Below are 26425 nucleotides of genomic sequence, written 5' to 3'. Positions count from 1 at the left end.
ACACCACCCCCGGTTGGGCTCGAACCTCCAACCTTTCGGTTAACAGCCGATTGCGCTAGCCAATTGCGCCACGGAGACAGTCGTGCTCCACTCTCACCACCGTCAGAACATTTCTTCAGAGCTATCAGCCCAAAGAAAAAAAAAGCGCCGCACCACCACCGGGTGGGCTCGAACCTCCAACTTTCGGTTAACAGCCGATCGCGCGAGCCAATTCCGCCACGGAGACAGTCGTGCTCCACTCTCACCACCAACAGAACATATCTTCAAAGCTATCAGCGCAAAGAAAAAAGCAACACACCACTCTCGGGAGGGCTCGAACCTCCAACCTTTCGGTTAACAGCCGATCGCGCTAGCCAATTGCGCCAAGGAGGCAGTCGTGCTCCACTCTCCCCACCGTCAGAACTTTTCTTCAGAGCTATCAGCACAAAGAAAAAAAAGCGTCGCACCACCACCGGGTGGGCTCGAACCTCCAACCTTTCGGTTAACAGCCGATCTTGCTAGCCAATTGCGCCACGGAGACAGTCGTGCTCTACTCTCACCACCAACAGAACATATCTTCAAAGCTATCAGCGCACAGAAAAAAGCAACACACCACTCCCGGGAGGGCTCGAACTTCAAACCTTTCGGTTAACAGCCGATCGCGCTAGCCAATTGCGCCACGGAGACAGTCGTGCTCCACTCTCCCCACCGTCAGAACATTTCTTCAGAGCTATCAGCCCAAAGGAAAGAAAGCGTTGCACCACCACCGGGTGGGCTCGAACCTCCAACCTTTCGGTTAACAGCCGACCGCGCTAGCCAATTGCGCCACGGAGACAGTCGTGCTCCACTCTCATCACCAACAGAACATATCTTCAAAGCTATCAGCGCAAAAAAAAGCAACACACCACTCCCGGGAGGGCTCGAACCTCCAACCTTTCAGTTAACAGCCGATCGCGCTAGCCAGTTGCGCCACGGAGACAGTCGTGCTCCGTTCTCCCCACCGTCAGAACATTTCTAAGCTATCAGCCCAAAGAAAAAAAAGCGTCGCACCACCACCGGGTGGGTTCGAATCTCCAACCTTTCGGTTAACCGCCGATCGCGCTAGCCAATTACGCCACGGAGACAGTCGATCTCCAATCTCACCACCAACAGAACATATCTTCAAAGCTATCAGCGCAAAGAAAAAAGCAACACACCACTCCCGGGAGGGCTCGAAACTCCAACCTTTCAGTTAACAGCCGATCGCGCTAGCCGATTGCGCCACGGAGACAGTCCTGCTCCACTCTCACCACCATCAGAACATATCTTCAAAGCTATCAGCGCAAAGAAAAAAAAGCGTCGCACCACCACCGTGTGGGCTCGAACCTCCAACCTTTCGGTTAACAGCCGATCGCGCTAGCCAATTGCGCCACGGAGACAGTCGTGCTCCACTCTCACCACCAACAGAACATATCTTCAAAGCTATCAGCGCAAAGAAAAAAGCAACACACCACTCCCGGGAGGGCTCGAAAAGCTCCAACCTTTCGGTTAACAGCCGATCGCGCTAGCCAATTGCGCCACGGACACAGTCGTGCTCCACTCTCCCCACCGTCAGAACATTTCTTCAGAGCTATCAGCCCAAAGAAAAAACAGCGTCGCACCACCACCGGGTGGGCTCGAACCTCCAACCTTTCGGTTAACAGCCGATCGCGCTAGCCAATTGCGCCACGGAGACAGTCGTGCTCCACTCTCACCACCAACAGAACATATCTTCAAAGCTATCAGCGCAAAGAAAAAAGCAACACACCACTCCTGGGAGGGCTCGAACCTCCAACCTTTCAGTTAACAGCCGATCGCGCTAGCCAATTTCGCCACGGAGACAGTCCTGCTCACTCTCACCACCATCAGAACATATCTTCAAAGCTATCAGCCCAAAGAAAAAAAGCGCCGCACCACCCCCGGTTGGGCTCGAACCTCCAACCTTTCGGTTAACAGCCGATCACGCTGGCCAATTGCGCCACGGAGACAGTCGTGCTCCACTCTCACCACCGTCAGAACATTTCTTCAGAGCTATCAGCCCAAAGAATAAGAAGCGCCGCACCACCACCGGTTGGGCTCGAACCTCCAAACTTTCGGTCAACAGCCGATCGCGCTAGCTAGTTGCCCCACGGAGACAGTCGTGCTCCATTCTCCCCACCGTCAGAACATTTCTTCAGAGCTATCAGCCCAAAGAAAAAACAGCGTCGCACCACCACCGGGTGGGCTCGAACCTCCAACCTTTCGGTTAACAGCCGATTGCGCTAGCCAATTGCGCCACGGAGACAGTCGTGCTCCACTCTCACCACCAACAGAACATATCTTCAAAGCTATCAGCGCAAAGAAAAAAGCAACACACCACCCCCGGTTGGGCTCGAACCTCCAACCTTTCGGTTAACAGCCGATCGCGCTAGCCAATTGCGCCACGGAGACAGTCGTGCTCCACTCTCACCACCGTCAGAACATTTCTTCAGAGCTATCAGCCCAAAGAAAAAAAAATCGCCGCACCACCACCGGGTGGGCTCGAACCTCCAACTTTCGGTTAACAGCCGATCGCGCTAGCCAATTGCGCCACGGAGACAGTCGTGCTCCACTCTCACCACCAACAGAACATATCTTCAAAGCTATCAGTGCAAAGAAAAAAGCAACACACCACTCCCGGGAGGGCTCGAACCTCCAACCTTTCGGTTAACAGCCGATCGCGCTAGCCAATTGCGCCACGGAGACAGTCGTGCTCCACTCTCCCCACCATCAGAACTTTTCTTCAGAGCTATCAGCGCAAAGAAAAAAAAAAGCGTCGCACCACCACCGGGTGGGCTCGAACCTCCAACCTTTCGGTTAACAGCCGATCTTGCTAGCCAATTGCGCCACGGAGACAGTCGTGCTCTACCCTCACCACCAACAGAACATATCTTCAAAGCTATCAGCGCACAGAAAAAAGCAACACACCACTCCCTGGAGGGCTCGAACCTCAAACCTTTCGGTTAACAGCCGATCGCGCTAGCCAATTGCGCCACGGAGACAGTCGTGCTCCACTCTCCCCACCGTCAGAACATTTCTTCAGAGCTATCAGCCCAAAGGAAAGAAAGCGTTGCACCACCACCGGGTGGGCTCGAACCTCCAACCTCTCGGTTAACAGCCGACCGCGCTAGCCAATTGCGAAACGGAGACAGTCGTGCTCCACTCTCATCACCAACAGAACATATCTTCAAAGCTATCAGCGCAAAGAAAAAAGCAACACACCACTCCCGGGAGGGCTCGAACCTCCAACCTTTCAGTTAACAGCCGATCGCGCTAGCCAGTTGCGCCACGGAGACAGTCGTGCTCCGTTCTCCCCACCGTCAGAACATTTCTTCAGAGCTATCAGCCCAAAGAAAAAAAGCGTCGCACCACCACCGGGTGGGCTCGAATCTCCAACCTTTCGGTTAACCGCCGATCGCGCTAGCCAATTGCGCCACGGAGACAGTCGTGCTCCACTCTCACTACCAACAGAACATATCTTCAAAGCTATCAGCGCAAAGAAAAAAGCAACACACCACCCCCGGTTGGGCTCGAACCTCCAACCTTTCGGTTAACAGCCGCTCGCGCTAGCCAATTGCGCCACGGAGACAGTCGTGCTCCTCTCTCACCACCGTCAGAACATTTCTTCAGAGCTATCAGCCCAAAGAAAAAAAAAAGCGCCGCACCACCACCGGGTGGGCTCGAACCTCCAACTTTCGGTTAACAGCCGATCGCGCTAGCCAATTGCGCCACGGAGACAGTCGTGCTCCACTCTCACCACCAACAGAACATATCTTCAAAGCTTTCAGCGCAAAGAAAAAAGCAACACACCACTCCCGGGAGGACTCGAAAAGCTCCAACCTTTCGGTTAACAGCCGATCGCGCTAGCCAATTGTGCCACGGAGACTATCGTGCTCCACTCTCCCCTCCGTCAGAACATTTCTTCAGAGCTATCAGCCCAAAGAAAAAACAGCGTCGCACCACCACCGGGTGGGCTCGAACCTCCACCCTTTCGGTTAACAGCCGATCGCGCTAGCCAATTGCGCCACGGAGACAGTCGTGCTCCACTCTCACCACTAACAGAACATATCTTCAAAGCTATCAGCGCAAAGAAAAAAGCAACACACCACCCCCGGTTGGGCTCGAACCTCCAACCTTTCGGTTAACAGCCGATTGCGCTAGCCAATTGCGCCACGGAGACAGTCGTGCTCCACTCTCACCACCGTCAGAACATTTCTTCAGAGCTATCAGCCCAAAGAAAAAAAAAGCGCCGCACCACCACCGGGTGGGCTCGAACCTCCAACTTTCGGTTAACAGCCGATCGCGCGAGCCAATTCCGCCACGGAGACAGTCGTGCTCCACTCTCACCACCAACAGAACATATCTTCAAAGCTATCAGCGCAAAGAAAAAAGCAACACACCACTCTCGGGAGGGCTCGAACCTCCAACCTTTCGGTTAACAGCCGATCGCGCTAGCCAATTGCGCCAAGGAGGCAGTCGTGCTCCACTCTCCCCACCGTCAGAACTTTTCTTCAGAGCTATCAGCACAAAGAAAAAAAAGCGTCGCACCACCACCGGGTGGGCTCGAACCTCCAACCTTTCGGTTAACAGCCGATCTTGCTAGCCAATTGCGCCACGGAGACAGTCGTGCTCTACTCTCACCACCAACAGAACATATCTTCAAAGCTATCAGCGCACAGAAAAAAGCAACACACCACTCCCGGGAGGGCTCGAACTTCAAACCTTTCGGTTAACAGCCGATCGCGCTAGCCAATTGCGCCACGGAGACAGTCGTGCTCCACTCTCCCCACCGTCAGAACATTTCTTCAGAGCTATCAGCCCAAAGGAAAGAAAGCGTTGCACCACCACCGGGTGGGCTCGAACCTCCAACCTTTCGGTTAACAGCCGACCGCGCTAGCCAATTGCGCCACGGAGACAGTCGTGCTCCACTCTCATCACCAACAGAACATATCTTCAAAGCTATCAGCGCAAAAAAAAGCAACACACCACTCCCGGGAGGGCTCGAACCTCCAACCTTTCAGTTAACAGCCGATCGCGCTAGCCAGTTGCGCCACGGAGACAGTCGTGCTCCGTTCTCCCCACCGTCAGAACATTTCTAAGCTATCAGCCCAAAGAAAAAAAAGCGTCGCACCACCACCGGGTGGGTTCGAATCTCCAACCTTTCGGTTAACCGCCGATCGCGCTAGCCAATTACGCCACGGAGACAGTCGATCTCCAATCTCACCACCAACAGAACATATCTTCAAAGCTATCAGCGCAAAGAAAAAAGCAACACACCACTCCCGGGAGGGCTCGAAACTCCAACCTTTCAGTTAACAGCCGATCGCGCTAGCCGATTGCGCCACGGAGACAGTCCTGCTCCACTCTCACCACCATCAGAACATATCTTCAAAGCTATCAGCGCAAAGAAAAAAAAGCGTCGCACCACCACCGTGTGGGCTCGAACCTCCAACCTTTCGGTTAACAGCCGATCGCGCTAGCCAATTGCGCCACGGAGACAGTCGTGCTCCACTCTCACCACCAACAGAACATATCTTCAAAGCTATCAGCGCAAAGAAAAAAGCAACACACCACTCCCGGGAGGGCTCGAAAAGCTCCAACCTTTCGGTTAACAGCCGATCGCGCTAGCCAATTGCGCCACGGACACAGTCGTGCTCCACTCTCCCCACCGTCAGAACATTTCTTCAGAGCTATCAGCCCAAAGAAAAAACAGCGTCGCACCACCACCGGGTGGGCTCGAACCTCCAACCTTTCGGTTAACAGCCGATCGCGCTAGCCAATTGCGCCACGGAGACAGTCGTGCTCCACTCTCACCACCAACAGAACATATCTTCAAAGCTATCAGCGCAAAGAAAAAAGCAACACACCACTCCTGGGAGGGCTCGAACCTCCAACCTTTCAGTTAACAGCCGATCGCGCTAGCCAATTTCGCCACGGAGACAGTCCTGCTCACTCTCACCACCATCAGAACATATCTTCAAAGCTATCAGCCCAAAGAAAAAAAGCGCCGCACCACCCCCGGTTGGGCTCGAACCTCCAACCTTTCGGTTAACAGCCGATCACGCTGGCCAATTGCGCCACGGAGACAGTCGTGCTCCACTCTCACCACCGTCAGAACATTTCTTCAGAGCTATCCGCCCAAAGAAAAAAAAGCGTCGCACCACCACCGGGTGGGCTCGAATCTCCAACCTTTCGGTTAACCGCCGATCGCGCTAGCCAATTGCGCCACGGAGACAGTCGTGCTCCACTCTCAGCACCAACAGAACATATCTTCAAAGCTATCAGCGCAAAGAAAAAAGCAACACACCACTCCTGGGAGGGCTCGAAACTCCATCCTTTCGGTTAACAGCCGATCGCGCTAGCCGATTGCGCCACGGAGACAGTCCTGCTCCACTCTCACCACCATCAGAACATATCTTCAAAGCTATCAGCGCAAAGAAAAAAAAGCGTCGCACCACCACCGGGTGGGCTCGAACCTCCAACCTTTCGGTTAACAGCCGATCGCGCTAGCCAATTGCGCCACGGAGACAGTCGTGCTCCACTCTCACCACCAACAGAACATATCTTCAAAGCTATCAGCGCAAAGAAAAAAGCAACACACCACTCCCGGGAGGGCTCGAAAAGCTCCAACCTTTCGGTTAACCGCCGATCGCGCTAGCCAATTGCGCCACGGAGACAGTCATGCTCCACTCTCCCCACCGTCAGAACATTTCTTCAGAGCTATCAGCCCAAAGAAAAAACAGCGTCGCACCACCACCGGGTGGGCTCGAACCTCCAACCTTTCGGTTAACAGCCGATCGCGCTAGCCAATTGCGCCACGGAGACAGTCGTGCTCCACTCTCACCACCGTCAGAACATTTCTTCAGAGCTATCAGCCCAAAGAATAAGAAGCGCCGCACCACCACCGGTTGGGCTCGAACCTCCAACCTTTCGGTTAACAGCCGATCGCGCTGGCCAATTGCGCCACGGAGACAGTCGTGCTCCACTCTCACCACCGTCAGAACATTTCTTCAGAGCTATCAGCCCAAAGAATAAGAAGCGCCGCACCACCACCGGTTGGGCTCGAACCTCCAACCTTTCGGTCAACAGCCGATCGCGCTAGCTAGTTGCCCCACGGAGACAGTCGTGCTCCATTCTCCCCACCGTCAGAACATTTCTTCAGAGCTATCCGCCCAAAGAAAAAAAAGCGTCGCACCACCACCGGGTGGGCTCGAATCTCCAACCTTTCGGTTAACCGCCGATCGCGCTAGCCAATTGCGCCACGGAGACAGTCGTGCTCCACTCTCAGCACCAACAGAACATATCTTCAAAGCTATCAGCGCAAAGAAAAAAGCAACACACCACTCCCGGGAGGGCTCGAAACTCCAACCTTTCGGTTAACAGCCGATCGCGCTAGCCGATTGCGCCACGGAGACAGTCCTGCTCCACTCTCACCACCATCAGAACATATCTTCAAAGCTATCAGCGCAAAGAAAAAAAAGCGTCGCACCACCACCGGGTGGGCTCGAACCTCCAACCTCTCGGTTAACAGCCGACCGCGCTAGCCAATTGCGCCACGGAGACAGTCGTGCTCCACTCTCATCACCAACAGAACATATCTTCAAAGCTATCAGCGCAAAGAAAAAAGCAACACACCACTCCCGGGAGGGCTCGAACCTCCAACCTTTCAGTTAACAGCCGATCGCGCTAGCCAGTTGCGCCACGGAGACAGTCGTGCTCCGTTCTCCCCACCGTCAGAACATTTCTTCAGAGCTATCAGCCCAAAGAAAAAAAAGCGTCGCACCACCACCGGGTGGGCTCGAATCTCCAACCTTTCGGTTAACCGCCGATCGCGCTAGCCAAATGCGCCACGGAGACAGTAGTGCTCCACTCTCACTACCAACAGAACATATCTTCAAAGCTATCAGCGCAAAGAAAAAAGCAACACACCACCCCCGGTTGGGCTCGAACCTCCAACCTTTCGGTTAACAGCCGCTCGCGCTAGCCAATTGCGCCACGGAGACAGTCGTGCTCCTCTCTCACCACCGTCAGAACATTTCTTCAGAGCTATCAGCCCAAAGAAAAAAAAAGCGCCGCACCACCACCGGGTGGGCTCGAACCTCCAACTTTCGGTTAACAGCCGATCGCGCTAGCCAATTGCGCCACGGAGACAGTCGTGCTCCACTCTCACCACCAACAGAACATATCTTCAAAGCTATCAGCGCAAAGAAAAAAGCAACACACCACTCCCGGGAGGGCTCGAACCTCCAACCTTTCGGTTAACAGCCGATCGCGCTAGCCAATTGCGCCACGGAGACAGTCGTGCTCCACTCTCCCCACCGTCAGAACTTTTCTTCAGAGCTATCAGCGCAAAGAAAAAAAAGCGTCGCACCACCACCGTGTGGGCTCGAACCTCCAACCTTTCGGTTAACAGCCGATCTTGCTAGCCAATTGCGCCACGGAGACAGTCGTGCTCTACTCTCACCACCAACAGAACATATCTTCAAAGCTATCAGCGCACAGAAAAAAGCAACACACCACTCCCGGGAGGGCTCGAACCTCAAACCTTTCGGTTAACAGCCGATCGCGCTAGCCAGTTGCGCCACGGAGACAGTCGTGCTCCGTTCTCCCCACCGTCAGAACATTTCTTCAGAGCTATCAGCCCAAAGAAAAAAAAGCGTCGACCACCACCGGGTGGGCTCGAATCTCCAACCTTTCGGTTAACCGCCGATCGCGCTAGCCAATTGCGCCACGGAGACAGTCGTGCTCCACTCTCACCACCAACAGAACATATCTTTAAAGCTATCTGCGCAAAGAAAAAAGCAACACACCACTCCCGGGAGGGCTCGAAATGCTCCAACTTTTCGGTTAACAGCCGATCGCGCTAGCCAATTGCGCCACGGAGACATTCGTCCTCCACTCTCCCCACCGTCAGAACATTTCTTCAGAGCTATCAGCCCAAAGAATAAGAAGCGCCGCACCACCACCGGTTGGGCTCGAACCTCCAAACTTTCGGTCAACAGCCGATCGCGCTAGCTAGTTGCCCCACGGAGACAGTCGTGCTCCATTCTCCCCACCGTCAGAACATTTCTTCAGAGCTATCCGCCCAAAGAAAAAAAAGCGTCGCACCACCACCGGGTGGGCTCGAATCTCCAACCTTTCGGTTAACCGCCGATCGCGCTAGCCAATTGCGCCACGGAGACAGTCGTGCTCCACTCTCAGCACCAACAGAACATATCTTCAAAGCTATCAGCGCAAAGAAAAAAGCAACACACCACTCCTGGGAGGGCTCGAAACTCCATCCTTTCGGTTAACAGCCGATCGCGCTAGCCGATTGCGCCACGGAGACAGTCCTGCTCCACTCTCACCACCATCAGAACATATCTTCAAAGCTATCAGCGCAAAGAAAAAAAAGCGTCGCACCACCACCGGGTGGGCTCGAACCTCCAACCTTTCGGTTAACAGCCGATCGCGCTAGCCAATTGCGCCACGGAGACAGCCGTGCTCCACTCTCACCACCAACAGAACATATCTTCAAAGCTATCAGCGCAAAGAAAAAAGCAACACACCACTCCCGGGAGGGCTCGAAAAGCTCCAACCTTTCGGTTAACCGCCGATCGCACTAGCCAATTGCGCCACGGAGACAGTCATGCTCCACTCTCCCCACCGTCAGAACATTTCTTCAGAGCTATCAGCCCAAAGAAAAAACAGCGTCGCACCACCACCGGGTGGGCTCGAACCTCCAACCTTTCGGTTAACAGCCGATCGCGCTAGCAAATTGCGCCACGGAGACAGTCGTGCTCCACTCTCACCACCGTCAGAACATTTCTTCAGAGCTATCAGCCCAAAGAATAAGAAGCGCCGCACCACCACCGGTTGGGCTCGAACCTCCAACCTTTCGGTTAACAGCCGATCGCGCTGGCCAATTGCGCCACGGAGACAGTCGTGCTCCACTCTCACCACCGTCAGAACATTTCTTCAGAGCTATCAGCCCAAAGAATAAGAAGCGCCGCACCACCACCGGTTGGGCTCGAACCTCCAACCTTTCGGTCAACAGCCGATCGCGCTAGCTAGTTGCCCCACGGAGACAGTCGTGCTCTTCTCCCCACCGTCAGAACATTTCTTCAGAGCTATCCGCCCAAAGAAAAAAAAGCGTCGCACCACCACCGGGTGGGCTCGAATCTCCAACCTTTCGGTTAACCGCCGATCGCGCTAGCCAATTGCGCCACGGAGACAGTCGTGCTCCACTCTCAGCACCAACAGAACATATCTTCAAAGCTATCAGCGCAAAGAAAAAAGCAACACACCACTCCTGGGAGGGCTCGAAACTCCAACCTTTCGGTTAACAGCCGATCGCGCTAGCCGATTGCGCCACGGAGACAGTCCTGCTCCACTCTCACCACCATCAGAACATATTGCCACATTGAATATGCAGCGCGAAGAGGACAACGAAGAACACGCGCAGCGAGTGAAGAAGACGAGGTTCTCTCCCGATCAGTTTGCCAGTATTCTAATACAATTAAAGTGAGTTTCCTGGATTCGACTGCTGCTGTTTCTGCATTGTGACACTGGTGGAGGTGCTGGGTACATGTTCGGGACGCCTGACAACAGCCCCGCATCTGGTCAAGAAAGACTTCCGCGCATCGACACCCCCGTTCACCGCAGCAGCCGGCGCCTGTTAGGCCTCAGCCCGGAGTTTGGTCCATTGCCGGAAAGCGTGACTGTGCCAGAAAGCATGACGACGCCTGGAAGCACTGGCCCCAACATGTCCAGCCCCAACACGACACAGGTGACTGTTTTGAACCCTCGACTTCCGGTTGATTTCCACGGAAACGCATATGAGGATGCACATGACTGGCTCGAGGAATTCGAGCACACAGCGAATGTTAACGGTTGGAACACCACACAGAAATTGGGCTACGTTTATTTTCCGCTTCAAGACGGAGCCCGAACGTGGTTCACGAATCGCGTGTGGTCGTCTTGGGACGAGTTCCGGCAGAAGTTTCTCGACACGTTCGCGAGCACTGAAAGACGAGAAATCGCACAGCGTCTCCTCGAATCACGGATTCAGAAACCAAATGAATCCGTTACGATGTTTGTTGAGGACATGGCGCGGCTATTTCGTCGAGCAGATCCTAATATGCCCGAAACCAAAAAGGTTAGCCACCTCATGCGGGGCATTAAGGAGCAGCTGTTCGCTGGTCTCGTACGAAACCCGCCTACAAGTGTGGATGAATTCTCCAAGGAGGCGACATCTATCGAACGCGCACTGCATCAACGTTATCGCCAGTATGACCGCCCAACCCACAGTGCACCGATCAGCGTGGCAGCCTCTACCACAGCAACAACACCCGACGAAGGTTCTTTGCGCCAACTAATACGAGAAATCGTACAAGAAGAGGTCAAGAAACTCGTCGTCAAACCGAATGACTGCGCGATCGCCTCAGTGACGGAAGTTGTACGCCAGGAGATCAGGCAAGCGCTCTCGCTTCCTGAGCCGAACACGAGCAGTCCCAGGGCAAGCTATGCAGACGTAGTCCGCCGACAGCCAGCGAACGTGCCGACACCACATCAGTACCACCAGCAACATCCGCCAACAGCGCCTTGGTACTACAGAGAAACTTCGATGCCGAGGCGGCCACCACTTCGCAAAACTGACATCTGGCGTACCCCTGATCATAGGCCCCTGTGCTTTCACTGTGGGGAAGCAGGCCACATCGTTCGGTATTGCCCGTATCGCGCCGCGGGGTACCAAGGATTTCCTTCTACGGTTCCTCGGCGCCATTTCAACGGAACATCTGACGTCGACACGAGTGTCATGACCCCGCGGGATGTTCCTCCTGGGTTTCGGTCACGCTCACCCTCTCCTGGGCGTTTTTCTCCATCCTCTAGACGGAGCACTACTGACATGCCAAGAGGGAGATCTCCTAGTCCACGCCGGGGAAACTAAAAGCAGCGACCTTAGGGGGGAAGGTTGCGAATCGTCGAAGTGCTGAAAATCCCCCATTACTGCCGAGCGAAGAGAGACACATTTTCAATGAATCGACGAAAGATGGGGTTGTTACTGCCGAAGTTGCAATTACGATTGACGGACATGACGTCATGGCATTGGTCGACACTGGCGCGGACTTCTCGATAATGAGTGAGAGTCTGGCAGACACGCTCAGGAAGGTTAGAATGGAATGGACAGGACCGCAGATTAGAGGAGCTGGAGGGCAGCTACTCACACCTACCGGAAAGTGCACCGCAAGAATGAAGATAGGGGATGCATCCTTCGTCGCAACTTTTGTTATCCTTTCTGAGTGTTGCAAGCAGGCAATCTTGGGGATGGATTTCTTGCGTGAATATGGTGCCATCATCAATATTCCGGACGGTGTACTGACCTTTTCAGCGGATCAAAGCGCAGCGCTACACCGAAAATCCCTACGAGTCATTGACGATGTGACCATACCTCCATTATCGTGCCGCCTTGTTCCAGTCACGTGCAGCGAGCAGAATACTGGAGAAGGAATCGCTGAACAAGTATTGACGCTCCTACTCTCTCGCGGTGTTGCAATTGCCAGAAGTATCGTCAACGTTGTGTGCGGTGAAGCAGAGGTTCTGTTGACGAATTTTACCAACGAGCGACGACACATTACACAAGGCACTACAGTCGCCTACTTCGACGAGATCACCGAAATCCGCGAGTGCTGTGTAGTACAACAGGACGAGCCGCAAGCCACGTCAGCCTCACCACCTATTTACGTAAGCTCGGATTTGTCACCAGCGCAGAGACAGCGTCTAGTAGATCTTCTTCACCAGTTCAAAGACTGTTTTTCATCGACCTCGAGGGTCAGTCAAACGCCACTGACGAAGCATCGGATAATAACGGAGGAGACGGCAAGGCCAATACGACAGAACCCATACCGCGTAGCACCGAAAGAGCGTGAAGCAATCCAGGAACAAGTGAAGAAAATGCTCGATGATGACGTCATCCAGCCGTCAAGAAGTCCTTGGGCATCGCCGGTAGTGCTGGTTAAAAAGAAAGACGGAAGCTTGCGATTTTGTGTCGACTACCGCAAGCTGAACCGTGTGACAAAGAAAGACGTGTACCCATTACCGCGCATCGATGATTCACTTGACAGGCTGAGGTATGCACGCTACTTTTCGTCAATGGACCTCAAAAGTGGGTATTGGCAAATAGAGGTCGACGAGCGAGATAGAGAAAAAACGGCTTTTGTAACGCCTGACGGGCTTTATGAATTTAAAGTCTTGCCATTCGGATTGTGCTCAGCCCCCGCAACATTTCAGAGACTGATGGATACCGTTCTGTCAGGCCTTAAGTGGCAGACATGTCTGGTCTACCTGGACGACGTCATTGTTTTTTCAAAAACATTTGAGGAACACCTGAGCAGGCTGCTATCGGTATTTAGGGCAATAAGGTCTGCCGGCCTGACACTGAAACCCGAGAAGTGTCATTTTGGTTTCAAGGAGCTTAAATTTTTAGGCCATGTGGTGAGCCATGAAGGTGTTCGACCTGATCCCGATAAGATTGCGGCCGTCAGAAAATTTCCGGTACCAAAAGACAAGAAAGCAGTCAGGCGTTTCCTTGGCCTATGCGCATACTACCGAAGGTTTATTGCCAATTTCTCCAACATAGCCTCGCCGTTAACACGACTCACAAGAGAAGACGTTTCGTTCACATGGGGCGACGATCAACAGGTGGCATTTGACGATCTCCGACAACGCCTGCAGACTCCGCCTGTGCTTGCTCACTTTGATGAGGATGCTCCTACCATGGTCCATACAGATGCCAGCAACGTGGGTTTAGGCGCTGTACTCGTCCAGTGGCAAGACTCAGCCGAGCGTGTGATCGCATATGCTAGTAGGACGCTTTCCCGCGCCGAGTCCAACTACTCCACAACGGAAAAAGAGTGTCTTGCTGTCGTATGGGCGGTTATGAAGTTTCGTCCGTACCTCTATGGCCGTTCCTTCCACGTAGTCAGCGACCATCATTCCCTCTGCTGGCTGACCAACTTGAAAGACCCGTCTGGTCGGCTCGCACGGTGGAGCTTACGCCTCCAAGAGTTTGATATGACGGTCGTGTATAAGTCCGGACGGCAGCACGCCGACGCCGATTGCTTATCAAGGTCACCGATAAAGCGCGAAGAGGACACAGAAGATGACAGTATGGCGTTTGTAGGAGTCGTTGACACCACTACGATTTTGTGCAAGCAGAAAGAAGACAGTGAGTTGCTTCCTCTTATTGAATTTTTGAATGGCCGGACAACAACCGTCCCTAGAAGATTTGCAAGGAGCCTGCCGTCATTCTGCTTACGTAGTGGTGTTCTCTATAAGAAGAACTTTTCTCCCAGAGGAAGTACCCACCTACTTGTCGTTCCGACGTCACTTCGTGAGGAGATACTTTGTGCTTGCCACGATGAGCCAACGTCTGGTCATCTCGGATACACACGCACATTGGCCAGAATCCAACAGAAATACTACTGGCCAAGACTTCCAGCTATTGTGAAGCATTACGTGCGCACGTGCCTCGATTGCCAACGACGAAAATCGCCACCGTTAAAACCAGCTGGGCTATTACAACCAATTCAAGTGCCCACGGCACCTTTTGCCCAAATTGGAATGGATCTCCTTGGACCATATCCGACTTCCCATGCTGGCAACAAGTGGGTAATAGTCGCCACTGATTATCTTACGCGCTATGCCGAAACAAAGGCTTTGTCAAGTGGCACCGCCGTTGAAACCGCACGATTCTTCGTAGAAAATATCGTCCTGAGGCACGGTGCTCCAACAATCATAATAACGGATCGAGGTGCCGCTTTCACGGCCACGCTCCTGAAGACAGTGCTTGAGCTCAGTGGAACCGCCCATCGGAAAACCATTTCCTATCATCCACAAACCAACGGCTTAACAGAACGCCTCAACAAGACTATTGCCGACATGTTGAGTATGTACGTTGACGTGGATCACAAGAACTGGGACGACATTCTACCGTACATCACGTTCGCCTATAATACAGCGCAGCAAGAAACTACACGAAAAACGCCGTTCAGTCTCCTCCATGGCCGTGAAGTGACGACGATGCTTGACGCCATGTTACTGCACGACTGCAATGACATCGATTTGGACGCTGCATCTTTTACCCAACGAGCAGAAGAAGCGAGGCAGCTTGCGCGCGTCCGAATCACCCAGCAGCAAAATTATGACGCCCAACGTTATAATCTGCGACACCGACATGTCGTCTATCGGGCCGGCGACAAAGTTTGGGTATGGAGTCCTATCCGCCGCCGGGGACTGTCTGAAAAATTGCTGAAGAAGTATTTTGGCCCCTACACAGTTTTACAGCGCCTGAGTGACGTTAATTACGTGGTCGTTCCTGACAACCCCTCGACAACTCGCCAGCAAAAACCAGAAATCGTGCATGTTGTGCGAATGAAGCCCTACTTTTCGGACTGACTTAACACCATACATCTACTACACCGTCTTTTGTAGAAGAGCATCGGGACGCTGCTCTCTGGAGGGGGGCAAATGCCACATTGAATATGCAGCGCGAAGAGGACAACGAAGAACACGCGCAGCGAGTGAAGAAGACGAGGTTCTCTCCCGATCAGTTTGCCAGTATTCTAATACAATTAAAGTGAGTTTCCTGGATTCGACTGCTGCTGTTTCTGCATTGTGACAATATCTTCAAAGCTATCAGCGCAAAGAAAAAAAAGCGTCGCACCACCACCGGGTGGGCTCGAACCTCCAACCTTTCGGTTAACAGCCGATCGCGCTAGCCAATTGCGCCACGGAGACAGTCGTGCTCCACTCTCACCACCAACAGAACATATCTTCAAAGCTATCAGCGCAAAGAAAAAAGCAACACACCTCTCCCGGGAGGGCTCGAAAAGCTCCAACCTTTCGGTTAACAGCCGATCGCGCTAGCCAATTGCGCCACGGAGACAGTCATGCTCCACTCTCCCCACCGTCAGAACATTTCTTCAGAGCTATCAGCCCAAAGAAAAAACAGCGTCGCACCACCACTGGGTGGGCTCGAACCTCCAACCTTTCGGTTAACAGCCGATCGCGCTAGCCAATTGCGCCACGGAGACCGTCGTGCTGCACTCTCACCACCAACAGAACATATCTTCAAAGCTATCAGCGCAAAGAAAAAAGCAACACACCACTCCTGGGAGGGCTCGAACCTCCAACCTTTCAGTTAACAGCCGATCGCGCCAGCCAATTGCGCCACGGAGACAGTCCTGCTCCACTCTCACCACCATCAGAAAATATCTTCAAAGCTATCAGCCCAAAGAAAAAAAAGCGCCGCACCACCCCCGGTTGGGCTCGAACCTCCAATTTTTTGGTTAACAGCCGAACGTGCTAGCCAATTGCGCCACGGAGACAGTCGTGCTACACTCTCCCCACTGTCAGAACATTTCTTCAGAGCTATCAGCCCAAAGAAAAAAAAGCGTCGCACCACCACCGGGTGGGCTCGAACCTCCAACTTTCGGTTAACAGCCGATCGCGCTAGCCAAATGCGCAACGGAGACAGTCGTGCTCCACTGTCACCACCAACAGAACATATCTTCAAAGCTATCAGCGCAAAGAAAAAAAAGCGCCGCACCACCCCCGGTTGGGCTCGAACCTCCAACCTTTCGGTTAACAGCCGATCGCGCTAGCCAATTGTGCCACGGAGACAGTCGTGCTCCACTCTCACCACCAACAGAACATATCTTCAAAGCTATCAGCGCAAAGAAAAAAGCAACACACCACTCCCGGGAGGACTCGAAAAGCTCCAACCTTTCGGTTAACAGCCGATCACGCTAGCCAATTGTGCCACGGAGACTATCGTGCTCCACTCTCCCCACCGTCAGAACATTTCTTCAGAGCTATCAGCCCAAAGAAAAAACAGCGTCGCACCACCACCGGGTGGGCTCGAACCTCCAGCCTTTCGGTTAACAGCCGATTGCGCTAGCCAATTGCGCCACGGAGACAGTCGTGCTCCACTCTCACCACCAACAGAACATATCTTCAAAGCTATCAGCGCAAAGAAAAAAGCAACACACCACCCCCGGTTGGGCTCGAACCTCCAACCTTTCGGTTAACAGCCGATCGCGCTAGCCAATTGCGCCACGGAGACAGTCGTGCTCCACTCTCACCACCGTCAGAACATTTCTTCAGAGCTATCAGCCAAAAGAAAAAAAATCGCCACACCACCACCGGGTGGGCTCGAACCTCCAACTTTCGGTTAACAGCCGATCACGCTAGCCAATTGCGCCACGGAGACAGTCGTGCTCCACTCTCACCACCAACAGAACATATCTTCAAAGCTATCAGCGCAAAGAAAAAAGCAACACACCACTCCCGGGAGGGCTCGAACCTCCAACCTTTCGGTTAACAGCCGATCGCGCTAGCCAATTGCGCCACGGAGACAGTCGTGCTCCACTCTCCCCACCATCAGAACTTTTCTTCAGAGCTATCAGCGCAAAGAAAAAAAAAGCGTCGCACCACCACCGGGTGGGCTCGAACCTCCAACCTTTCGGTTAACAGCCGATCTTGCTAGCCAATTGCGCCACGGAGACAGTCGTGCTCTACCCTCACCACCAACAGTACATATCTTCAAAGCTATCAGCGCACAGAAAAAAGCAACACACCACTTCCTGGAGGGCTCGAACCTCAAACCTTTCGGTTAACAGCCGATCGCGCTAGCCAATTGCGCCACGGAGACAGTCGTGCTCCACTCTCCCCACCGTCAGAACATTTCTTCAGAGCTATCAGCCCAAAGGAAAGAAAGCGTTGCACCACCACCGGGTGGGCTCGAACCTCCAACCTCTCGGTTAACAGCCGACCGCGCTAGCCAATTGCGCCACGGAGACAGTCGTGCTCCACTCTCATCACCAACAGAACATATCTTCAAAGCTATCAGCGCAAAGAAAAAAGCAACACACCACTCCCGGGAGGGCTCGAACCTCCAACCTTTCAGTTAACAGCCGATCGCGCTAGCCAGTTGCGCCACGGAGACAGTCGTGCTCCGTTCTCCCCACCGTCAGAACATTTCTTCAGAGCTATCAGCCCAAAGAAAAAAAAGCGTCGCACCACCACCCGGTGGGCTCGAATCTCCAACCTTTCGGTTAACCGCCGATCGCGCTAGCCAATTGCGCCACGGAGACAGTAGTGCTCCACTCTCACTACCAACAGAACATATCTTCAAAGCTATCAGCGCAAAGAAAAAAGCAACACACCACCCCCGGTTGGGCTCGAACCTCCAACATTTCGGTTAACGGCCGCTCGCGCTAGCCAATTGCGCCACGGAGACAGTCGTGCTCCTCTCTCACCACCGTCAGAACATTTCTTCAGAGCTATCAGCCCAAAGAAAAAAAAAGCGCCGCACCACCACCGGGTGGGCTCGAACCTCCAACTTTCGGTTAACAGCCGATCGCGCTAGCCAATTGCGCCACGGAGACAGTCGTGCTCCACTCTCACCACCAACAGAACATATCTTCAAAGCTATCAGCGCAAAGAAAAAAGCAACACACCACTCCCGGGAGGGCTCGAACCTCCAACCTTTCGGTTAACAGCCGATCGCGCTAGCCAATTGCGCCACGGAGACAGTCGTGCTCCACTCTCCCCACCGTCAGAACTTTTCTTCAGAGCTATCAGCGCAAAGAAAAAAAAGCGTCGCACCACCACCGTGTGGGCTCGAACCTCCAACCTTTCGGTTAACAGCCGATCTTGCTAGCCAATTGCGCCACGGAGACAGTCGTGCTCTACTCTCACCACCAACAGAACATATCTTCAAAGCTATCAGCGCACAGAAAAAAGCAACACACCACTCCCGGGAGGGCTCGAACCTCAAACCTTTCGGTTAACAGCCGATCGCGCTAGCCAGTTGCGCCACGGAGACAGTCGTGCTCCGTTCTCCCCACCGTCAGAACATTTCTTCAGAGCTATCAGCCCAAAGAAAAAAAAGCGTCGACCACCACCGGGTGGGCTCGAATCTCCAACCTTTCGGTTAACCGCCGATCGCGCTAGCCAATTGCGCCACGGAGACAGTCGTGCTCCACTCTCACCACCAACAGAACATATCTTTAAAGCTATCTGCGCAAAGAAAAAAGCAACACACCACTCCCGGGAGGGCTCGAAAAGCTCCAACTTTTCGGTTAACAGCCGATCGCGCTAGCCAATTGCGCCACGGAGACATTCGTCCTCCACTCTCCCCACCGTCAGAACATTTCTTCAGAGCTATCAGCCCAAAGAAAAAACAGCGTCGCACCACCACCGGGTGGGCTCGAACCTCCAACCTTTCGGTTAACAGCCGATCGCGCTAGCCAATTGCGCCACGGAGACAGTCGTGCTCCACTCTCACCACCAACAGAACATATCTTCAAAGCTATCAGCGCAAAGAAAAAAGCAACACACCACTCCTGGGAGGGCTCTAACCTCCAACCTTTAAGTTAACAGCCGATCGCGCCAGCCAATTGCGCCACGAAAACAGTCCTGCTCCACTCTCACCACCATCAGAACATATCTTCAAAGCTATCAGCCCAAAGAAAAAAAAGCGCCGCACCACCCCCGGTTGGGCTCGAACCTCCAACCTTTCGGTTAACAGCCGATCGCGCTGGCCAATTGCGCCACGGAGACAGTCGTGCTCCACTCTCACCACCAACAGAACATATCTTTAAAGCTATCTGCGCAAAGAAAAAAGCAACACACCACTCCCGGGAGGGCTCGAAAAGCTCCAACTTTTCGGTTAACAGCCGATCGCGCTAGCCAATTGCGCCACGGAGACATTCGTCCTCCACTCTCCCCACCGTCAGAACATTTCTTCAGAGCTATCAGCCCAAAGAAAAAACAGCGTCGCACCACCACCGGGTGGGCTCGAACCTCCAACCTTTCGGTTAACAGCCGATCGCGCTAGCCAATTGCGCCACGCAGACAGTCGTGCTCCACTCTCACCACCAACAGAACATATCTTCAAAGCTATCAGCGCAAAGAAAAAAGCAACACACCACTCCTGGGAGGGCTCTAACCTCCAACCTTTAAGTTAACAGCCGATCGCGCCAGCCAATTGCGCCACGGAGACAGTCCTGCTCCACTCTCACCACCATCAGAACATATCTTCAAAGCTATCAGCCCAAAGAAAAAAAAGCGCCGCACCACCCCCGGTTGGGCTCGAACCTCCAACCTTTCGGTTAACAGCCGATCGCGCTGGCCAATTGCGCCACGGAGATAGTCGTGCTCCACTCTCACCACTGTCAGAACATTTCTTCAGAGCTATCAGCCCAAAGAATAAGAAGCGCCGCACCACCACCGGTTGGGCTCGAACCTCCAACCTTTCGGTCAACAGCCGATCGCGCTAGCCAGTTGCCCCACGGAGACAGTCGTGCTCCATTCTCCCCACCGTCAGAACATTTCTTCAGAGCTATCAGCCCAAAGAAAAAAAAGCGTCGCACCACCACCGGGTGGGCTCGATTCTCCAACCTTTCGGTTAACCGCCGATCGCGCTAGCCAATTGCGCCACGGAGACAGTCGTGCTCCACTCTCAGCACCAACAGAACATATCTTCAAAGCTATCAGCGCAAAGAAAAAAGCAACACACCACTCCCGGGAGGGCTCGAAACTCCAACCTTTCGGTTAACAGCCGATCGCGCTAGCCGATTGCGCCACGGAGACAGTCCTGCGCCACTCTCACCACCATCAGAACATATCTTCAAAGCTATCAGCGCAAAGAAAAAAAAGCGTCGCACCACCACCGGGTGGGCTCGAACCTCCAACCTTTCGGTTAACAGCCGATCGCGCTAGCCAATTGCGCCACGGAGACAGTCGTGCTCCACTCTCACCACCAACAGAACATATCTTCAAAGCTATCAGCGCAAAGAAAAAAGCAACACACCACTCCCGGGAGGGCTCGAAAAGCTCCAACCTTTCGGTTAACAGCCGATCGCGCTAGCCAATTGCGCCACGGAGACAGTCATGCTCCACTCTCCCCACCGTCAGAACATTTCTTCAGAGCTATCAGCCCAAAGAAAAAACAGCGTCGCACCACCACCGGGTGGGCTCGAACTTCCAACCTTTCGGTTAACAGCCGATCGCGCTAGCCAATTGCGCCACGGAGACAGTCGTGCTCCACTCTCACCACCAACAGAACATATCTTCAAAGCTATCAGCGCAAAGAAAAAAGCAACACACCACTCCTGGGAGGGCTCGAACCTCCAACCTTTCAGTTAACAGCCGATCGCGCCAGCCAATTGCGCCACGGAGACAGTCCTGCTCCACTCTCACCACCATCAGAAAATATCTTCAAAGCTATCAGCCCAAAGAAAAAAAAGCGCCGCACCACCCCCGGTTGGGCTCGAACCTCCAACCTTTCGGTTAACAGCCGATCGCGCTAGCCAATTGCGCCACGGAGACAGTCGTGCTCCACTCTCACCACCGTCAGAACATTTCTTCAGAGCTATCAGCCCAAAGAAAAAGAAGCGCCGCACCACCACCGGTTGGGCTCGAACCTCCAACCTTTCGGTCAACAGCCGATCGCGCTAGCCAATTGCGCCACGGAGACAGTCGTGCTCCACTCTCACCACCATCAGAAAATATCTTCAAAGCTATCAGCCCAAAGGAAAAAAAGCGCCGCACCACCACCGGGTGGGCTCGAACCTCCAGCCTTTCGGTTAACAGCCGATCGCGCTAGCCAATTGTGCCACGGAGACAGTCGTGCTCCGCTCTCACCACCGTCAAAACATTTCTTCAGAGCTATCAACCCAAAGAAAAAGAAACGCCGCACCACCACCGGGTGGGCTCGAACCTCCAACCTTTCGGTCAACAGCCGATCGCGCTAGCCAATTGCACCACGGAGACAGTCCTGCTTCACTCTCACCACCATCAGAACATATCTTCAAAGCTATCAGCGCAAAGAAAAAAGCAACACACCACTCCCGGGAGGGCTCAAACCTCCAATTTTTTGGTTAACAGCCGAACGTGCTAGCCAATTGCGCCACGGAGACAGTCGTGCTACACTCTACCCACCATCAGAACTTTTCTTCAGAGCTATCAGCCCAAAGAAAAAAAAGCGTCGCACCACCACCGGGTGGGCACGAACCTCCTACTTTCGGTTAACAGCCGATCGCGCTAGCCAATCGCGCCACGGAGACAGTCGTGCTCTACTGTCACCACCAACAGAACATATTTTCAAAGCTATCAGCGCAAAGAAAAAAAAAGCGTCGCACCACCACCGGGTGGGCTCGAACCTCCAACCTTTCGGTTAACAGCCGATCGCGCTAGCCAATTGCGCCACGGAGACAGTCGTGCTCCACTCTCACCACCAACAGAACATATCTTCAAAGCTATCAGCGCAAAGAAAAAAGCAACACACCACTCCCGGGAGGACTCGAAAAGCTCCAACCTTTCTGTTAACAGCCGATCGCGCTAGCCAATTGTGCCACGGAGACTATCGTGCTCCACTCTCCCCACCGTCAGAACATTTCTTCAGAGCTATCAGCCCAAAGAAAAAACAGCGTCGCACCACCACCGGGTGGGCTCGAACCTCCAACTTTCGGTTAACAGCTGATCGCGCTAGCCAATTGCGCCACGGAGACAGTCGTGCTCCACTCTCACCACCAACAGAACATATCTTCAAAGCTATCAACGCAAAGAAAAAAGCAACACACCACTCCCGGGAGGGCTCGAACCTCCAACCTTTCGGTTAACAGCCGATCGCGCTAGCCAATTGCGCCACGGAGACAGTCGTGCTCCACTCTCCCCACAGTCAGAACTTTTCTTCAGAGCTATCAGCGCAAAAACAAAAAAGCGTCGCACCACCACCGGGTGGGCTCGAACCTCCAATGTTTCGGTTAACAGCCGATCTTGCTAGCCAATTGCGCCACGGAGACAGTCGTGCTCTACTCTCACCACCAACAGAACATATCTTCAAAGCTATCAGCGCACAGAAAAAAGCAACACACCACCACCGAGTGGGCTTGAACCTCCAACTTTTCGGTTAACAGCCGATCGCGCTAGCCAATTGGGCCACGGAGACAGTCGTGCTCCACTCTCACCACCATCAGAACATATCATCAAATCTATCTGCGCAAAAAAAGCAACACACCACTACCGGGTGGGCTCGAAACTCCAACCTTTCGGTTAACGGCCGATCGTGCTAGCCAATGGCGCCACGGAGAAAGTCTTGCTCCACTCTCACCACCATCAGAACATATCTTCAAAGCTATCAGCCCAAAGAAAAAAAAAGCGCCGCACCACCACCGTGTGGGCTCAAACCTTCAACCTTTTGGTTAACAGCCGATCGCGCTAGCCAATTGCGCCCCGGAGACAGTTCTGCTTCATTCTCACCACCATGAGAACATATCTTCAAAGCTATCAGGCCATAGAAAAAAAGCACCGCACCACCAACGCGTGGGCTCGAACCTCCAGCCTTTCGGTTAACAGACGATCGCGCTAGCCCATCGCGCCACGGAGACAGTCGTGCTCCACTCTCACCACCATCAGAACATTTCTTCAGAGCTATCAGCCCAAAGAAAAAAAAGCGTCGCACCACCACCGGGTGGGCTCGATTCTCCAACCTTTCGGTTAACCGCCGATCGCGCTAGCCAATTGCGCCACGGAGACAGTCGTGCTCCACTCTCAGCACCAACAGAACATATCTTCAAAGCTATCAGCGCAAAGAAAAAAGCAACACACCACTCCCGGGAGGGCTCGAAACTCCAACCTTTCGGTTAACAGCCGATCGCGCTAGCCGATTGCGCCACGGAGACAGTCCTGCGCCACTCTCACCACCATCAGAACATATCTTCAAAGCTATCAGCGCAAAGAAAAAAAAGCGTCGCACCACCACCGGGTGGGCTCGAACCTCCAACCTTTCGGTTAACAGCCGATCGCGCTAGCCAATTGCGCCACGGAGACAGTCGTGCTCCACTCTCACCACCAACAGAACATATCTTCAAAGCTATCAGCGCAAAGAAAAAAGCAACACACCACTCCCGGGAGGGCTCGAAAAGCTCCAACCTTTCGGTTAACAGCCGATCGCGCTAGCCAATTGCGCCACGGAGACAGTCATGCTCCACTCTCCCCACCGTCAGAACATTTCTTCAGAGCTATCAGCCCAAAGAAAAAACAGCGTCGCACCACCACCGGGTGGGCTCGAACTTCCAACCTTTCGGTTAACAGCCGATCGCGCTAGCCAATTGCGCCACGGAGACAGTCGTGCTCCACTCTCACCACCAACAGAACATATCTTCAAAGCTATCAGCGCAAAGAAAAAAGCAACACACCACTCCTGGGAGGGCTCGAACCTCCAACCTTTCAGTTAACAGCCGATCGCGCCAGCCAATTGCGCCACGGAGACAGTCCTGCTCCACTCTCACCACCATCAGAAAATATCTTCAAAGCTATCAGCCCAAAGAAAAAAAAGCGCCGCACCACCCCCGGTTGGGCTCGAACCTCCAACCTTTCGGTTAACAGCCGATCGCGCTAGCCAATTGCGCCACGGAGACAGTCGTGCTCCACTCTCACCACCGTCAGAACATTTCTTCAGAGCTATCAGCCCAAAGAAAAAGAAGCGCCGCACCACCACCGGTTGGGCTCGAACCTCCAGCCTTTCGGTTAACAGCCGATCGCGCTAGCCAATTGTGCCACGGAGACAGTCGTGCTCCGCTCTCACCACCGTCAAAACATTTCTTCAGAGCTATCAACCCAAAGAAAAAGAAACGCCGCACCACCACCGGGTGGGCTCGAACCTCCAACCTTTCGGTCAACAGCCGATCGCGCTAGCCAATTGCACCACGGAGACAGTCCTGCTTCACTCTCACCACCATCAGAACATATCTTCAAAGCTATCAGCGCAAAGAAAAAAGCAACACACCACTCCCGGGAGGGCTCAAACCTCCAATTTTTTGGTTAACAGCCGAACGTGCTAGCCAATTGCGCCACGGAGACAGTCGTGCTACACTCTACCCACCATCAGAACTTTTCTTCAGAGCTATCAGCCCAAAGAAAAAAAAGCGTCGCACCACCACCGGGTGGGCACGAACCTCCTACTTTCGGTTAACAGCCGATCGCGCTAGCCAATCGCGCCACGGAGACAGTCGTGCTCTACTGTCACCACCAACAGAACATATTTTCAAAGCTATCAGCGCAAAGAAAAAAAAAGCGTCGCACCACCACCGGGTGGGCTCGAACCTCCAACCTTTCGGTTAACAGCCGATCGCGCTAGCCAATTGCGCCACGGAGACAGTCGTGCTCCACTCTCACCACCAACAGAACATATCTTCAAAGCTATCAGCGCAAAGAAAAAAGCAACACACCACTCCCGGGAGGACTCGAAAAGCTCCAACCTTTCTGTTAACAGCCGATCGCGCTAGCCAATTGTGCCACGGAGACTATCGTGCTCCACTCTCCCCACCGTCAGAACATTTCTTCAGAGCTATCAGCCCAAAGAAAAAACAGCGTCGCACCACCACCGGGTGGGCTCGAACCTCCAACTTTCGGTTAACAGCTGATCGCGCTAGCCAATTGCGCCACGGAGACAGTCGTGCTCCACTCTCACCACCAACAGAACATATCTTCAAAGCTATCAACGCAAAGAAAAAAGCAACACACCACTCCCGGGAGGGCTCGAACCTCCAACCTTTCGGTTAACAGCCGATCGCGCTAGCCAATTGCGCCACGGAGACAGTCGTGCTCCACTCTCCCCACAGTCAGAACTTTTCTTCAGAGCTATCAGCGCAAAAACAAAAAAGCGTCGCACCACCACCGGGTGGGCTCGAACCTCCAATGTTTCGGTTAACAGCCGATCTTGCTAGCCAATTGCGCCACGGAGACAGTCGTGCTCTACTCTCACCACCAACAGAACATATCTTCAAAGCTATCAGCGCACAGAAAAAAGCAACACACCACTCCCGGGAGGGCTCGAACCTCAAACATTCGGTTAACAGCCGATCGCGCTAGCCAATTGCGCCACGGAGACAGTCGTGCTCCCCTCTCCCCACCGTCAGAACATTTCTTCAGAGCTATCAGCCCAAAGAAAAAAAAAGCGTCGCACCACCACCGGGTGGGCTCGAACCTCCAAGCTTTCGGTTAACAGGCGATCGCGCTAGCCAATTGCGCCACGGAGACAGTCGTGCTCCACTCTTACACCGTCAGAACATTTCTTCAGAGCTATCCGCCCAAAGGAAAAAAGCACCGCACCACCACCGAGTGGGCTTGAACCTCCAACTTTTCGGTTAACAGCCGATCGCGCTAGCCAATTGGGCCACGGAGACAGTCGTGCTCCACTCTCACCACCATCAGAACATATCATCAAATCTATCTGCGCAAAAAAAGCAACACACCACTACCGGGTGGGCTCGAAACTCCAACCTTTCGGTTAACGGCCGATCGTGCTAGCCAATGGCGCCACGGAGAAAGTCTTGCTCCACTCTCACCACCATCAGAACAT

This window comes from Rhipicephalus microplus, chromosome 9 (assembly GCF_043290135.1).
Source record: "Rhipicephalus microplus isolate Deutch F79 chromosome 9, USDA_Rmic, whole genome shotgun sequence".
Taxonomy (NCBI): Eukaryota; Metazoa; Arthropoda; class Arachnida; order Ixodida; family Ixodidae; genus Rhipicephalus; species Rhipicephalus microplus.
The sequence above is the reverse complement of the archived record's forward strand: the minus strand, read 5'-3'. Positions refer to the sequence as shown.